The sequence below is a fragment of the Artemia sp. Qi Xiang Cuo genome, chromosome 18 (assembly GCF_049724085.1).
Source record: "Artemia sp. Qi Xiang Cuo chromosome 18, ASM4972408v1, whole genome shotgun sequence".
Taxonomy (NCBI): Eukaryota; Metazoa; Arthropoda; class Branchiopoda; order Anostraca; family Artemiidae; genus Artemia; species Artemia sp. Qi Xiang Cuo.
In genome coordinates this window covers 58480590-58497918 of record NC_142811.1, presented here as the reverse complement: position 1 = coordinate 58497918, position 17329 = coordinate 58480590, and the positions used below count along the sequence as shown (strand labels likewise).

At 34.6% G+C, this 17329-nt stretch overlaps 1 long non-coding RNA gene across 3 annotated transcripts in view; it reads left to right on the top strand.

Moving 5' to 3' along the window:
• Nucleotides 1-17329, top strand: part of LOC148941704 (uncharacterized) — a 127315-nt gene that overhangs the window by 64816 nt on the left and 45170 nt on the right. The gene's annotated exons all lie outside the window — the stretch shown is intronic.

The window sequence follows — 17329 nt, the reverse complement described above, 5'->3', positions numbered from 1 at the left end:
GTTGAGTGACAACAGAGTTGTTTTGCACCTTCACAGCATGGTTGAGTGTATATTAAAATTAAACCATCTCTATTGATGTTGAAGTTGAAATTAACTTTCAGTCTTTTTAAAAGCTCGAGCTGAATTTTTTGGATGTCTTTTGCTTGAAAAGTGATTTCGGAAAAATAAGGCAAAATGTCGATGAAGTACTCTTCTTCTAAATAAGAAGTGGGCAGAGTAAAAACTGTTTTTAATGGGAAGAAACTGGTGTACCGTCTTTTCTAGGGTCTTCTAGGAGTAACAGTGTTGAAGCCATCATCACTGTGATTTGAGTCCTCAGGGTGGACAGTGATCATAGTTTCATTGGAGTCTGAGTCCTCAGAAAGGTCACTTGGTAAGGGAGAGCTAGGGCCTGACATTTGGTTATCAGTATCTCCCTTCTCGGGGGGTAGTATCATTGGAATCAGGTTTGACATAAATTCCCACTTTTTTCCACATAGAATTTCACTTCCTAGGGTTTATATGTGGGTCAAAGCTATAATAAACTAAAAGCTATAATAAACTTTATAAAGTCTAATTTTAAAATAACTGCATAAAATAAACATAAATAGAGGGTAAACGCCGGAGACACAAGGTCGAAGGACAAAATCCCGGTTTCGAAAAAATTTAATGAAAAAAATGGAAAAAACCTGTTTGACAACAAAAAATGAATAAGAGTTGTTCCATGACTCACCAATAGACTCGCCTTATCCCCTTTTCCCCTAAAATAAACATAAATAGAGGGTAAACGCCGGAGACACAAACTCGCCAATAGACGGGCACCCATCCCACAAACCCGCCGACACCAGGCAAAGATCCACCGAAAACACACCAATAAAAAAAAACCAAACAGGTGAGCAAGGGTAACCGATGACTGGCAGCTCACAGGGCAAAACACCAAACAAAACAGTATTATCAAATGTACCCAGTTTTTAATATATTATTAATTGTTGAATTTATTTATAAGGATAGAATGAAGTCGCTTTTTTATATTTGGAAGAGATTTGCTGCAATCAATAATGGTAGTTAAAGACACCATGAACCCGTGATTGATAATAAGGGCTAGAACTGTGTTCTCTCTGTGCTTAATTTTAGGTTTTGAATTTTTCATTTATGTCGGGCTTAATAAGCATGGGCATGTTGCACAGGGAAAAAAAAATATTCAAACGAAAGTACGGAGGTAATTCCGACCGGTCATATTTTACCTTAAATGAAAAAGAATTAAGGGTGAATATCTGTGAAACAGGCAAAATTTTATTTAGAAGATATAGAGTTTCAGTTTTACTCTTATCAGGATACGAAAACGGTGATGGTAAATATTTCTGTAAAATTAGAAGAGCCCGGTTTTGAAGAATTTGCATCGGTTTCACATGACATCTGAATGTTGCCAAATTTATCAGAGGACAATACGTAAGATGGGAATAAACCAACGCAAATAAATTAGACGTAGGATTTCGTATGGAAAATATACTGAAATCTTCGCTGTCTACCAACCTCTTGAGCAACTTTAAACCCGTAATCTATTATAGTGTTCTTTATATTACAGATTTTCATCAATGATGATGCCCAGATACGGGAACGAAGTTACCCTTTGAATTTGAATATTTGTAGCATGATCAGATATTCTTGAAATTCCTTGTGCATTCTTTCCAATTTACGATAAATGATAAAAATGGCTTTTGATGCATTTAATGGCAAAAGATTAGCTTTTAGCCATACAAGAAGTTGTGAAAATACGATTTTTAGCTTCTCTTTTAAATCCTCTTTGGACTCTCCAGTAAGCGATGATCCGGTATCATCAGCGAAAAGAACATTCAGACCATGGTTTTCTTTCGCTGATGGAAGGTTTCTTATGTATATTATAGAAAACAGTGGTCCCAGGATTGAACCTTGCGGGACACCAATATTTGATCACAGACATGGATCCGAAACTGTGTCGTTGATCATAGTCACTTAGGAGCAACCACTTAGATAAGATGCAATAAAATCGTGCGCTGGTCCTTGTATCCCACCATAATTTAATTTGTACAACAATATATCATAGCGTAACGAATCGAATGGCTTCTCAACTAATACTACTACTAACAACTCACCGCAGCACCAAGCCCCCTGAGGCCAATACAGCTACGCCCGATCCTCCTCCACCCCAATATATTCAAAGCTGTGGCGTTAAGACTGCGCCATGTGTGGCGTTATGTTTTGTGGCACCAGTGGCGTTAAGGACTGCACCAATTGTAATGGGGGAGAGAATAAAATGTTTGACCGCGCCACTCCCTATGGGAGAAATAAAAATAGGTTTACTAATAAATTTGATTTCCCTCGTGAGATGACCAATTGGGTCGGGGAGTCATCAATCCAGGCGTGTAATCATTCTTCGTAAGATTATCAGATTCCTCGAGAGCGTACCAATGGAGAACATTCGAACTAGTTATCTACTCCGGAATACAAGATACAAGCATATAAAATAAAACAACGCAAATACAAAATTACTAAGTTTATTAGACTTACATATTTAGTTGTGCAGCATCGAACTTCAGTAATACAAGCAGATAAGCTTTTTAGTAATAATAGTTGATCTCTAAAATGACAATAATCCCCGAAAAGTTCTTCTTCACTACCTTATAAAATGAGTTCTGATTCTGTGCTATAATCACTATTTCCCAATTAACTCAGCTCCTCTCAAAGGGCGCGCCACTTTATTCTTATGTTGCCGAAATCAAGTCATCATTCTGCTAAACTATCTAATAGTTTTTTTCCATGATATTCTCATCATTAAACATACACATTCCTGAGAGTACTTCTAAAAACTACCAAACTAAGTTTTAAACAATGTCCCACTTTGTTCTTCGAAAATACTTCAGCAAGATTACAATCCTTTTCATTAATTTGGTGCATGCAAAAACCCGCAGTTTTTCGGCTTTGAAATCTGTCAATAGCGTCTAGAATGTTCAAGAGCCTTTTGTTTTGTTGAACAAAAGTTTTACAAAGTACCATGGAGTACTTCCGAATTAATCATCTCTTGCTTTGAGCTTTTTAAAGAGATGTTCGGCTGACAAATAAATGAGGGTTTGAAACGGGATTTCAAACTTAATTAAGGGAGTTTGATTTACATCGGAAGTGTATTTAGGATGAAATTAATTTTTCATATTTAAAGTATATATTATACACGGTACATATTACCCGTCCCATTTTTTTTAATTACGTCCCCTCATTAGGCTGTGCTCGTCCTGGGTGATTTGAAGTATTTTGGAATTTGTCTAATTCTTATCCTGAACAATTTTCAATTGATATAGTAACATTATATTTCTATTTAAGACTGATCAGATATGATTATAATTCCTTCTGTGATACTTTTCTTATTTTATTAAATATTGTCTCCTAAGGTTCCTCTATTGGACTATGATAGCCACTTACACCAAGGTTTTTTTTTTGTTCTTTCTACATCTAACACTGATAATTCCTATATATCCAACAATGTTTGGTAAGGTTGGGCTTATTCTAATATTACTAAAAAAAATTTTTTTTTTCAATATTATCTTCTATAAATTTTTTTCTATCTTAAGCTAGCTACGGAATAACTATGTTTCCTGTCTTACGCTAAATTAAACGAATAATATGACAACACTACACATAATTCTACCGGAACTTCTAGCGATACATACGTTAATGATTTATAACACACAATATTATGTTTACCATTTTCACTGGTAATAAAAACACTTTCACTTGGGTTGTTTTTATGTAGTATTAATAATAGATTATCAAAATTGTTAGAAAGTCAAAATTAATGAAACGTGATATGAGTTCACACCTATTTTACCACTATACGTGTCCTTTACGTACTCGCTCGTTCTGTTGCAAATTATGGTCCTTCACTAGTATCGTTTTGTGCATACAAAATTTTAAAATGTTCATCTGTAGTTCCCTCACAGATTAGTTCGAGTATGGTTACGTTCATCTTGGTCGAAGTGATTTCTCTAATTATCAAACGGGAAATGATGCTTTTGGTTACAGGTGTGTGGAATTTTGCCACTAGAGTTCATTCTCATCTGTTGTTTTTGGATAGTTCGTAGGGTGCTTTGTTCTTAAGGTTTTGAGCACTGGGAATGCGTTGATGACAGAAGGGTTGACTATTTCATAGCATTTCATTCTTGGTCTGTCTTTAATCACTCAGAGAATGTATTTCTCGTATAAAATTGTTCCTTCGCGCACTTAGGGATTATAGTTCATGAAATTGCTCGTGCATGGCTTGTACCCATTAGTTTTTATGGGGACTCCTTGGTTAAGCATAGGGGAAATGATGTTTGAATTTGGAATGAGTCAACATCAAACTTTAGTAACTCGTTCAACATATTGTCTTTAATTCTTGGAAAGAGCACATTGTCACTCAGGGGTAATTCATTGGGATTATTTTGGTTTCTATGGTTCGACGGTTGGTCTTCAAGTCCATATTTCAAAACTTATGTCGTGATATTTACAGTAATATCTCTAATATCTATGTCATTTCTTAATGTAGGACTGGTAAAGTGGATTTAATATGTAAATCTTTGACATGTAAAATTCTACCAACTTTGGTTCGTAAACACTTTAATCAGGTTTAATAGTGTTAATTAGTCTTATTGTTAATGAGGATGTATTCTCACATCTTTCGCAAGATAATGGAATTCTCAGGCTTGTTATGTTTGTTGCTCGATAAAGAACAGGATACTAAGATTTGTTACATGATACAAAATATGATTAGTGATCGAGGAAAATTATTTTTTGTCTATCAATAATCGGTTCCTTGATCAAAGGGTATCCGTAGTTTCCATATGCGAAGTTGGGACGAGAGTTTCTTCGGATATATGGTGGGTACTCGTCGGTGGTCGAGATGTGATGAAAATAAGTGCTCCTGGGCTATTTTTACACTGGTCTCTTCATTGTCCTGAATAGTCTTTGATATGCCGTTCCAATTCCTAGAATAAAATAACTCGGCAGAATCAAACGTGCAACGAGTAGTCATAATACAAATAGGTCATGTATCGATTGGGTACATGAATTTTACGCTACAAGACAATGTTGATTTAAATGCACTTATATTATTATACACACACATTGATTTTTTAACGAAACGACATTATTATTACGTTGGTGGAAACATAAATGAAGTTTCCATTGGGACCTCTAAAACATAGAAATTTCTTCTAAGTTATTATAACATAACGATGGTATAAGAGATTAGTTCTTACAAAGTGAGGTCTCTTATCATGCTCTCTAGCATACACTATTAAATACACTTTATTTATATTTCTCTTAACACCTAATTACTTTTACATAGATTTAAAACAATTATTTAAGAATTTTTTACGCTTCATCATTAATTTTGAGGTATAATTTTACAACATATTTCATGCCTGAATTGTTCACGCAAATCCGTGCTGTTTAATAAACGCTTGTTGCAGCGACGTAACCGCCCGTTTTTACTTAAACGACACTAGCTGGAGGGAACCAGACATATTAATGATGAGTGGAGACCTCTATACCCACTCGTTCTCTAATGTCTTCCCTTTTTCTTGGCCTAGGTGTTTTCATGGGGTTCCGGGTTTAATTTTTGCATTTCAGCCGTTTCCCCGTGTTCTTCCTTCGGTTTTTGTCTTCTTAGTCTAAAAATTCTTCCATAATTAAAGGTTATTAGGTTTCTCATAGTGAGGGAAATTGCGAATACGAAGCATGCGGTCAGTAGTATGTTCCACCAAAAATTGGTTGAAAATAATCCGTATCTCTCATCCATATACATTAATCTCTGGTCTTCATTAGTGAATTGGGGGATTTGGGAGTATAATACTTCTCTTATTTTTATAAGTGGCAACGTTCCTTGATTTTTTTCTATTTTGGACCATATTGAGGTTTTACTTCCTCGCTCTCTATATTGAGAATAGTATACGACAGGTTGATTGCCTTAAAATTGATTATTTTAGGACTTGTTATATTTATACATATGGTAATTAACGGCGTTTGAACTGTTGATTCTTTAATTACAATTTAACAACCATGTTTTATGGTTATTGTCCCTGGATCTTGTAACATCAATTCAGTCCTTTAACTTGGATCGATTTTTTCTGTATTATTGTAGCAAGATAAAGTTCCAACGGTTTCTCTCGGAACAGAAAATAACCAAAGGTCATTTCTATGTGCCATGTGTGGCATGTTCACATGTTCTCATGTGCCATGCTACAGGTTTTAGGAAGGGGAGACAATGTGGATATGTCATTTAGTGATTCGATGTACGCCAGTAACAAGAATTCCATGAAGCTGATTCTTCGAGATTACAGCTGGCTGCATTTCTGTATACATTTCATTGACATCTGTTAATGAATACTTTTAGAATTAAAATTATTAACCTTATCTGCGGAAAACAAACTTTTCGGACTGAATCAATCGGTAAATGAGAAGTTGCTGCATATCCTAAAGTTGCGTACATTGGCTGTTCAATTTTTTCAAGTTGTGTTCAAGTGTAACGGTCGAGCTTTAAAGTTCCGGCCAAAAGAACCAGGCAAAAGAGTACAACTGCTTGTTTCATCCACGATATCCAGTCTGGTTATCAAATAAATATGTGGATATTTATACAAAAGTCAAACAAAAACTTTCTGCAGGAAACACATTTATTTTAGTTTAAAGAAAGCTTCCTATTTCTGGACAGATGTGTCTCTTCTGTATGTGTTTTTACATCTGGTCTCAGCGGTAGCTGCAACTAAACATTCTCTGGACATTCTTTGCCTTAATACCCTTTGTCTTTTTGGATACTAAAGGTCAAAAATATCCTCCTCCTCCCAATAAAAAATACTCTACGTAAGCAATGGGCAAGTTTTCTTAACTTACAGCAATTAATCAAAATTATTCCACCCTTTAGTTGACAACACACGAGTTCTTGTACAAATTTCAGTAATAAAACCAGCCATATTCATAGTAATAAGGAGCCTTTCTCCTTTGCTACTAAAACAAGCTCCTTATCCGTCGCCATGACAAACCTCTCTACCACCGTAAATTGACCGGAAATCACTGCACCTTGTTGGAGTTTTCGATCAACTATTGCTCTCATTACATTAAAGATCGTGGTAGTGTTCGAGCTGGACAGAGACATTAAAATATTCCTTAAATTATAAACATATCGGAACCTATATGAGGGATTGAAATTAATCACATTATCTCTTAAAAATTGTGGGTTGTTTCTTTTGATCGTTTGTAAAAGATAAGAAGAATAATCATTTTAAATCGGGCATACATTGTATATGATTTATATGTAATAACATAAACGCCTTTATGGGCCATGCCTAGTACAAAAATTCAACAACATGCAGATTAATGTTTGCTTTGACCAAATAGCCTATGCAGCTCCTTGCAGGGAAAACAAGGAAAATCCCTTTTTATTAGGAGGAGCAATGACGTGTCACCTTTTTTCCACTTTTCCTTCTCCACTGCTAGCAGGGCACTGACACATCATAGAGAGAGCCATGTTGATAGGCTCATTAAAAAAGTAGTTGATATTTTTAGTACCTTCATATCAGGTATTGTTGCAACAACTGTCATTGTAGTAGTAAAAGTATTCCCAATAGTAGTATTAATAATAATTAATTCATAACTGACGTCATAACAGCTTATAACACTTGTGGAGTAACACAAAAACAAGACGAAAGAGAAAATGAAATACACTACAAATGAAGTACACTACAATGAGATTAACCGAATAGACGGACCAATGGATGATGAGGCCATAAACGATAAAAAGCTGATTCCGACAACCTTCCATGCAGCACGGCCAACTTTGCAGTTATATCAGGGACATCAAACTTACGAATTATCTTACCATTACTATGCCCGGGGGGCGGGGGAAAGATAAAGTAAAAATTTACAATATCTGAAATAAAAAGACCGGGTCTGCCTAGAGGAAGTCAGACCATTAAAAACTAGAAACTCACATTTCTTAACATTAAGGGAAAGACCAATTTTAGAAAATAAACGTGAAACTTTTGAGACCATAAACGAGAGACTTGGCTTATTTTTACAAAAAAGTAAAAGATCATCCCATAGGCAAGATAAGAAACAACTGAGAGTTCAATGATATAATTTGATCTAATTTCATCTAATATACCAGAAATGCACATTTTGAATATGCTAGGTGATAAAACTCCTCCCTGTCTGACACCCCGACATACGCGGACAATCAGAGGTCCAGATTTATTAATTCAGAGGAAAGAAATCTCATACCAAAAACGAAGAAGAACAATAACTGAAAGATTTCCACCATTATTAAAAAAGGAAAAAAAACTTGACTGTGGACTACACTATCAAAAGCCTCAGAAAGGTCAAAAGTACATATATAAAGTGGCGACCCCTCAGCCAGGCCATTTTTAAGGGCGGAAGAAAGAACACTGTGTGCATGTTGACAAACAATACCAGATTGAAACCCGAATTGATTCGATCCGAAATTTATATCTTCATTTAAATGAGGAAGTAAAATATGTTCAAGGATTTTACTCAAGTTATTCGCAGTGGTGAGTAACTTGCTGTAAGATAGGGCGATAAGATGAACAATGAGAAGGGAGTTTTCCCCGTTTTAATATTGAGGTGACAGTTCCACAAAGAAAACTATCCGGAACCAGCGAAGATGTTAAACACATTGGGAATAACAGCGGCAAATGAAACAAAAGAACAACACACTTTGGATTTATATTATTTACACTAATAACATCAATACTGAGGGATGAAGATTTCAGTTGCTTAATTGCATTTTCAACAGCAGCTTCCTATACTGGAATAATACGACCTTCATGAAGCGAAGGTGGAAGAATTTTAGAAAGTAACCGAGAATAATGTGACTGCACGAAAAAATTAATTTTGGAAAAAAATTGACGAATAGTAAACACACCAAGCTGGACTAGAAATCGAATCACTCTAAAGTTCACTTTTATCCAGCTTTTCAGAATTCATCAGTTTAGACCTATCCTTTTTGGATTCTAGAAATTCCATACCCTTATAACGAGTGGATTTGAGGTACTTTTTATATTCATTCTTTGTTTTCTGCTTTATATCATCAACAGACCTCGATGTAGGTCTACCGCAATCAACCCAAATTTGCAGCCAAAGTTTTGCCTTATTTTTATAATTCTTTCATTCAGGATCGGCAGCCTATATAGATTTCCGTGTTTTAATACGCATACACTCTTGGGGAACCGCAATTTTTTCAGCTTCTTTCATAAAACTAATTATATCATCATAATATCTATTAAGATCACGCTTGTTACCCTTTACTTGCAATTGGAGTAGATGGTAAGGCAAACGAATACAACTAAGCAATGTAGATAAAGGTAATACATTTAAAGCAATATCGGCTCTTTTCCAATTACTGCGTTTAAACAATTTAGAATTTACAATAGGGGTAAAATTGCAAAGGCTACGTTTCAATTTAGCAGTAAATGAAAGCGATTGATGGTCAAAGTAATCAGTCTCAATATCAACATGAATAATTGAGCATTCTAGCTGTGACGAAATGAGTATATGATCAATATTAAAAACCCTACCAGAACGATGGATGTAAGAGTATGGTAAATCTTTCTTTAGAATCACACGAGGGGGCATGTACTCCAATATTTCTCGGGATCGATAACTTTGTTCATCCAAATCTGTGTTAAAGTCACCAAGAACTATAAAATCAAGTTTAGTTTCTCTGACAGGATTCATCATGGAATTTAAAGACTTACATGTAATAGCAAATCTATTTATTGAATCTACTGTATTATTTTTAAATGAAAGATAAACATTAGCAAGCACAGTACTATTTACTCTCACAGCAAGAATGTGCTTATCCGAATAAAAAAGGGACGGTTCGAACGATCAATACTTGCGGAAAGTCAATGTGAAAAATGAAAATACTTAAAAAACAAAGCGAATATTTCGAGAGGACAAACGCCAATCTTCTTCAGCGCGAAACGAAATAATGTATCCAAGGAAAGGGCCAAGAAAAACAACAACAAAAAACAAACGGGGAAAAAACAATGAAAAACAAACGTAGAAAAAAACAACAAAAAACAAACGTAAAAAAAAACAACTAACGTTTTTACTGCTCAGCTTTTTTTTCAACGATTTAAATTATGTTCTTTCATGAATCGGTTTTTGCAGTTCAAGCATTCAAAATCCTTGTCACCATGGCTTCTACCATATAATTTACAGACCTTAGCATGCTTAACATAGCCTACAACTAGATTTAAGTAATGGAGAAACACATTACCTGGGCTGTCAGTGAGACCATGTGACCCATTACTTTTAAATACCTTTTCAATACTTACTGCTCAGCTCTTTTTTTGACGATTTAAATTATTTTCTTTCATGAATCGCTTTTTGCAAATTGCCTTTTTTAAATTATGTGGAAGCTTTAAATCGATGATTTAAATTATGTTCTTTCATGAATTGGTTTTTGCAGTTGGAGCATTCAAAATCCTTGTCACAATGGCTTCTACCATATAATTTACAGACCTTAGCATGCTTAGCATAGCCTACAACTAGATTTAAGTAATGGAGAAACACATTATCTGGGCTGTCAGTGGGGCCATGTGACCCATTACTATTAAATACCATGTTTTTGTTGTTTTTCTCTTCGGCCCCTTCCTTGGATACATTATTTCGTTTCGCGCTGAAGAAGAGAGACGTTTGTCCTCTCGAAATATTCGCTTTGTTTTTTCAGTATTTTCATTTGGCCTATAAAATCCCCATTTTTACTCATTTTTCTTTCTTTATGTGATGTCAGGCCAATGGGGTTTATGAAATTATCTTAGTATTAAGGTATTAACTCTTGGTCATCTGAACATCCTCCAAATCAAGCCCTGCTAGTTTCAACCTAATGCAATCAATTGCTGTCAATTGCTGTCAAAACCCTATGGAATTAGCGGGGTGAAGCTTGTGTGTTTCTATTATGCCCTTTTTCAGCTGCTCAACTATGGTCTCGGCTGAAGAATTAGAACACTCAGCTACATAGAGTAAATCAACTTCAACTGATAAGTCTTTATTGCAATAATCGTCATAAAAATCCACATAACGTTTGTATAGCGTAAGTTAAACAACCATTTTCTACAAAATAAGTTAATCAAAGATTAGTAAAGAACGCCATTAAACCAAAAATGAGCAAAAAGAAAATAATCTACATAGCGTAAAACTACCTCAAATCAGCATCAATAGATATATAAGACTTAAAATGAACAGTAAATACAATGAATAGCCGAGTAAAACTCAAAATGGGCAGAAATTAACATACGTAGGTCTTTATGATTAGTTACGGAGTAGTCAATACTTGCTTGATGCCAAGAGTTTCGTATAGTTTGCGAATGTATGTCGATATAAAATTGTTTCCATTATCCGTTAAAATTTCCTTTGGGATTCCGTGACGTGAAATATTCTTTGCTAATTCTTCTGCGATTTTCCCCACAGTCTGCTGGTGCTGCTCAATGGCTTCCTTTTACTTTTTCTGTTGTTCTTTCTTTGTTATACTGGATCGAAAAGTTGGTAAACTTCTTTAAGAACTCTTCTGCTTCAGACTTCAGGCAGCTCCCTCGCTGCTGTTTGTTGTGCTTGTAACAGGTTATTATCCCTACTTCTATTTGTTTCTAATAATCTTCATGTTTTTCCTTCTTTTGTTCAGTTTTTTTTTCTGTGAAACCAATGATGGTTTTTTAACATTCAGAAATAAGATCCGATTTCATTTTGATTCTATTTACCAGGCTGAATTTTCTCTGATTTTTTTAATTATCCGTCTTTTCCCTTCAATTTTTATATGTACTCACAATAGGCTACTGTGTATTCTAAATTAAATCGTCTTTTCGGAAAACGTGGATTCCTTTACAATCATTGTCACTGATAGGTCCTCTAGTTTCTGCCACCAGTATTGTATTGGTAACCACGGTTGCCACCAGTTATTGGCGTGGAAATGATGCTGCTTTACCTATTGGAGGAGAACGCCTCGCTGGCGCCTATTCTTGTAATTGGATGTTTCACGGTCACCACTACTGTGCGGTAAATATAGAGTAGGTTAAAACTCTATTATGGTATACGCTGTTTCAGGGTATGGTAACGTGATCGGACGGTCAAACGGACCAATGTCTAGGCCCAGGATACCACAAACCTGTATCGCCACTAATATCTGTAGTTAATATAATCAAGGCCTCCATAGGCTCCAGACTCTACCTAGGCTAATAAAAAAAGTCGAAGGTATAAAAGAAAAGAAATCTTACTACATTCGCTCTAAACTCTGATAAAGAACTGAAAATGGTTACAAACTCTCTACCCCTAAACGGAAAAAATCGCCTATGTGCTGCGTGCGGATTCCACCCGAAACCTCATTTTCCAGCCAATCCAAATCCTTACCGGTTCCAACATCAAGCTCAAATGAATCAAACTTGTTACCCTTTTCCCTCCCCGTCAATTTCGATCAGACTTTTTTTTTATCAAAAAAAAAACTTTGATCAGGGTGACTCACCCTGTAATTGCACAGTTAGAACCCGTGACTTAAACTGCTTACAAAATTAAAGAAAAAAAATGGTGTTACCATTATTAAGAGAAAATTAAAGATTACCACAAAGAGAAGGAAGTAATTACAGAACCAAAAAAGAGAAAAAGAAAGGACATAATATCTTAAAAAAAACTTGGACCAAAGGTTCCAGCACTTACTCCGAAGCCTTTCTTTTACTTCTCAAAATTAAGAATCCCAAACCTTTAAGCAATGAAAAAATCTTTGGTGTGTATGCTTTAGAAAGACTAAATTTTGGGAGATAGTATGGGGAATATTGAAATACACGAAAATATACAATCACTGTGTTATCTTGATACCGGTTGTATTACTAGAATCGTTATTGGAACCTAGTCAAAACTTTAGGTCAAGTTTTGGGAGATGCTAGTACATATTAAATGACACTAATTAAGACAATTAAATTGAATTAAAATATTTCAATTCTTACGCAGGAGATGAAAAACTGGAGAAAAATTCGCAGTGTTAATCAATAACAAAACAGATTATCAAAAATGAAAGAAAATTAATTAAGGAAAAATATCACTGCCTTTCTCGATAAGTGCAACAAAATTTTCGACCAAAAGGTTTGCATTGAAGTCCTCCTTTTTAATTGCAATTAAAAAAGTATAAATGGTGTTACCTTGTTTCTTGTAAAAACTATATTTTTCGATAGATCTGACAACATTTTTTTTTTATCAAAAGGTTTGCATTGCAGTTTTGTTTTGTAATTGCAATGTAAAAGAAAGTTTTGACACTTCTCTGACCTATTTTTGGGCTGCAATATGATTGAAAATACATTGTTTGCATATGATGAAGCTTAACCAAAAAGCTGCACATAGCCATTTTCCAATCTTGAATTCAAATTAATCATTTGTTGTTCTTTGTCGTAATTTTCCTTCTAGAAGTTGCAGCAATTGAAAACATATAAACGGAAAAACCCAATTGAGTTCCAGTAGAAAACAATAAATCTCAACCATCATCATTCACTTTGTGTTGCAGTTTTTTCATTTCCATTTCCTGAAGGTCTGATAATCTCTGTATGCCTGTCATTTTTTTTTGAAATCTTGTTGTATCATCATTGACTCCTTCGTTTTCTTTTTAAAATTTTTTTGCAAGTCCCATGTCCTGACGTTTCACTATAAACTTTAAACTCTACTTCACTATAAACACTTGATTCCTCTATAAATATAACAAAACTTTCTTGCAAAAGGTTTGAATCGAAGTTCTCTCGCAATTATAGAGTTCACTTTTTTACTATAAGCACTATATTTTTTGATAAATGTAAAACAACTTGATCAAAACCTTAGCATTGAAGTCGTCTTTAGTAATTATAACAAAAAATATAAACTCTAAACACTTTTACACTATAAACACTATATTTCTCGATAAATGTAGAAGGACTTTCCATCCAAAGATTTGCTTTGAATTTTTCCCTTGTAATTGTAATTCAAAACTGTAAACACTTTAACCCTATTTCATTATAAGCATTATATTTCTCGATAAACTTAACATAATTTATGTTCAAAAGTTTTACATTGAAGTCTTCTCTTGTAATTGCAACAAAAAAAAAGTTTTGGCCCTTCTGACCTTTTGTCGGGCAGCAATCAGATGGGAAATACATTGTGTGTTTATTATGAAGCTTAACCAAAGTTTAAATATCGTAAAACGCAATAAACATAGCTATTTCCTAATCTTAAATTCAACTTACTTACAAATTGACCTTCTTCCTAAGCTTCTTTCACAAATATTCAGTGACTTTGTGGTAATTCTCAAATCTTACGCCCAAGAGAAGTACTTCCAAAAAAAACACAACTTGCCCAATTTTTTTCTAAAGTTCAGTCAGTTCCGTGTCTGGATGGTTGGCTGATATATCGATGAAAACATACATGGTGTTCATAAAAACGTTTACGTCATTGACTACTTCCTCAATAAATTTGCGTTTTCATTAAAAGTTTTACTGGCATTTATGCTAATCTTTGGAAGGACTTAGGAAATTTTTATAAGTATTTTATAGGGAGGAAGACCTAAATATTTCATTTAATTTTAGTTTAATGGGGTCTTTCACTCACTTTTTTGTCAAATATGTAAGTGGTCTAGGTATTGTCGCCAAATTTTGCGCAAATCTTTGATAATATCCCACTAGTTCGTGGAAAGACCAAAATTTCTTCTTTGTAGTTGGAGTCATCGCATTTTTGATTGCTTTCGCTTTTTCTTTTAGTTGCTTAACGGTTACATTCCCGATTTCATGACCGAGGTAATTTGTTTGTCTTACCAATCTATGTTTCTCTACATTTAGTGTTAATCCTGGATTCTTAAGACTTGTTATAAGAATTGTATGTGTTCATTAATTTTTTTGAGAACACTATAATATTATCTAATTATGCTCTCGTGTACAGTAGTGGTTTCAAAATGTAATCTACTGTTCTTTGAAAAGTTGCTGGTGCTCGTTTTAATCCAAAGGGTATATACTTAAATTGATATAATCAAAACGGTGTGACGAATGCCGTTTTCTCCTTATCTTCGGGATGTATTTTTACTTACCAGTAACCCCTTCTTAAATCTAAATTTGATATAAATTCTGCCGTTCCTACTGATTCCAGAATTGCGTCCATTCTCAGTATAGGGTATGCATCTTTTTCTGAAAATGCGTTTAACTTTCTAAAATCAACACAAAACCGAATTGACCCGCCCATTTTAGGGACTAGCACCACTGATGCTGCGTATTCCGAATTAGAATGTTCTATGATTTTTACCTCTAGCTTTCTGTATATCTCTTTCTTCATTTTTTTCCCTTTTTGATTCCGGAATTCGGCATGGGTATTGCTTGATAGACTTGTTGTCTTTTACCGGCATTTCATGTTGTATTAAATTTGTTTTTCCTATCTTATTAGTTAATACCCCTGAAAATTTTGTAATCAATCTAGCTAAGTTATTCTTCTGTTCATCATTTAAGTGTTTTTCCTTCGAAATTCTATCCATTGCATCTTTGTGCGTTTCGATGGGGTCTCTGATTTCTAAAGGGGCATTTTTTCGTCTTTTTCAGAGGTCTTGATCATCAAGCAACGTTTTCTGGTATTTTTGTTGCTTTCTGTATTAAATTTTCTCAATAAGCTCATATGTTAAACTTTCTCCTTTTTCCTCGCCCCGTCCAATTCTATCATATAATTGACATCATTAATTCTCATTTTTATTTATACGGTCATTTCCATCTTATCTCAAGCTTATTATTGCCTTCTGTTAACAGTATTAGAACTTTGTACGCTTCTACGAATTCCCTCGTTTGAAGCAAACTTATCATACCAACCCTTAATTTTTTCGGCGTACTCTCCTTGGGCCTGCTTGGCAAGCTCGATGTTTGTTTAATTTTTCCCGTATCGGTAATAATGTGTTACCACTTTTTTCTATTTTTCATCTTTTTCCCATGATTCCTTTAAAATATCGAATACCTCCCCAGGGGTTTTCCCATATTTTTACTCAAATGGTAGGAAACCTAGAGCGGGTTGTGGAGTTTCTCTGTAAACAAAAAGGACATAAGGAAACATTTTGTCCCATTGGTTTACATCATCTCTTACAATACGTCTCAACATGCTAATTATGGTTCCGTTAAATCTCTCTGTCACTTCATTTCCCTGAAGATGGAATGGAGTAGTTAATACTACTCCATTGAATGGAATGGAACGGACTTTCTCTATATAAAAAAAGGACATAAGGAAGCATTTTGTCCCATTAATTTGTCCCATTAATTTACATCATCTCCTACAATGTGTCTCAACATACTAATTTGGGTTCTTTTAAATCTTTCTGTCACTTCATTTCCCTGAGGATGGAATGGAGTAGTTAATACTTGCTTAATGCCAAGAATTTCCTATAGGTTTCCAATGTATGTCGATATAAAATTGGTTCTATTTTCTGTTTAAATTTCCTTTGGGATTCCTTGACGTGAAACATATTCCGCTAACTCTTCCGCGATTTTCCCCATAGTCTGTTGGTGCTGCTCAATGGCTTCCTATTCGCTTTTTTGTTTTTTTCTTTTTCATACTGGATCGAAAGGTCGGTAAACTTCTTTAAAGACTCTTGTGCCATTTTCAGCTGTGCATAGACTTCAGGCAGTTCCCCCACTACTGTTTTTTGTGCTTGTAACAGGTTATTATCCCCACCTTCTATTTGATTCTTGTAACCATAATGTTTCTTTTTTGTTTAAGTTTTTTTTTTAATTTTCTCTGTGAAACCAATAATGGGTTTGTAACATTCGGAAATATGATCAAGTTCCATTTTGATTCCATTTATCAAGCTGAGTTTTCTCTGATTTTCTAATTATCTGCGTTTTCCCCGGAATGTATTATATGTACTGACAATAGGCTACTGTGTTGGCTAAATTAATTTCGGAAAACGCAGATTCTTTTACTATCAGTGTTGCTGATAGGTCCTTTAATTGCTGCCAGCAATATTGTATTGGTGACCACAGTTGCCACCAGATATTGGTGCGGAAATGGCGCAGCACCACTTATTGGAGGAAAAAGCCTCCTAAGGACCCTACTCAGATTAATTTCTGCTCGTTTTGAGTTTGACTTATTTTAACTTCTGTTTGTTTTGGATTTCATTTATTTCTTTATACTGATTTGTGCAAGTAATATGCTTGGTAGATTATTTGATTCTATTCTTGTTCATTTTTGGTTTAATGGAGTTTTTTACTTTTTTGAAAATCTTATTTTGTGCAAAAAGTCTTTTTGATTAATTTTTGTTCGTTTTATATTGAAATAGTCTTTTGCAATGAGGAAG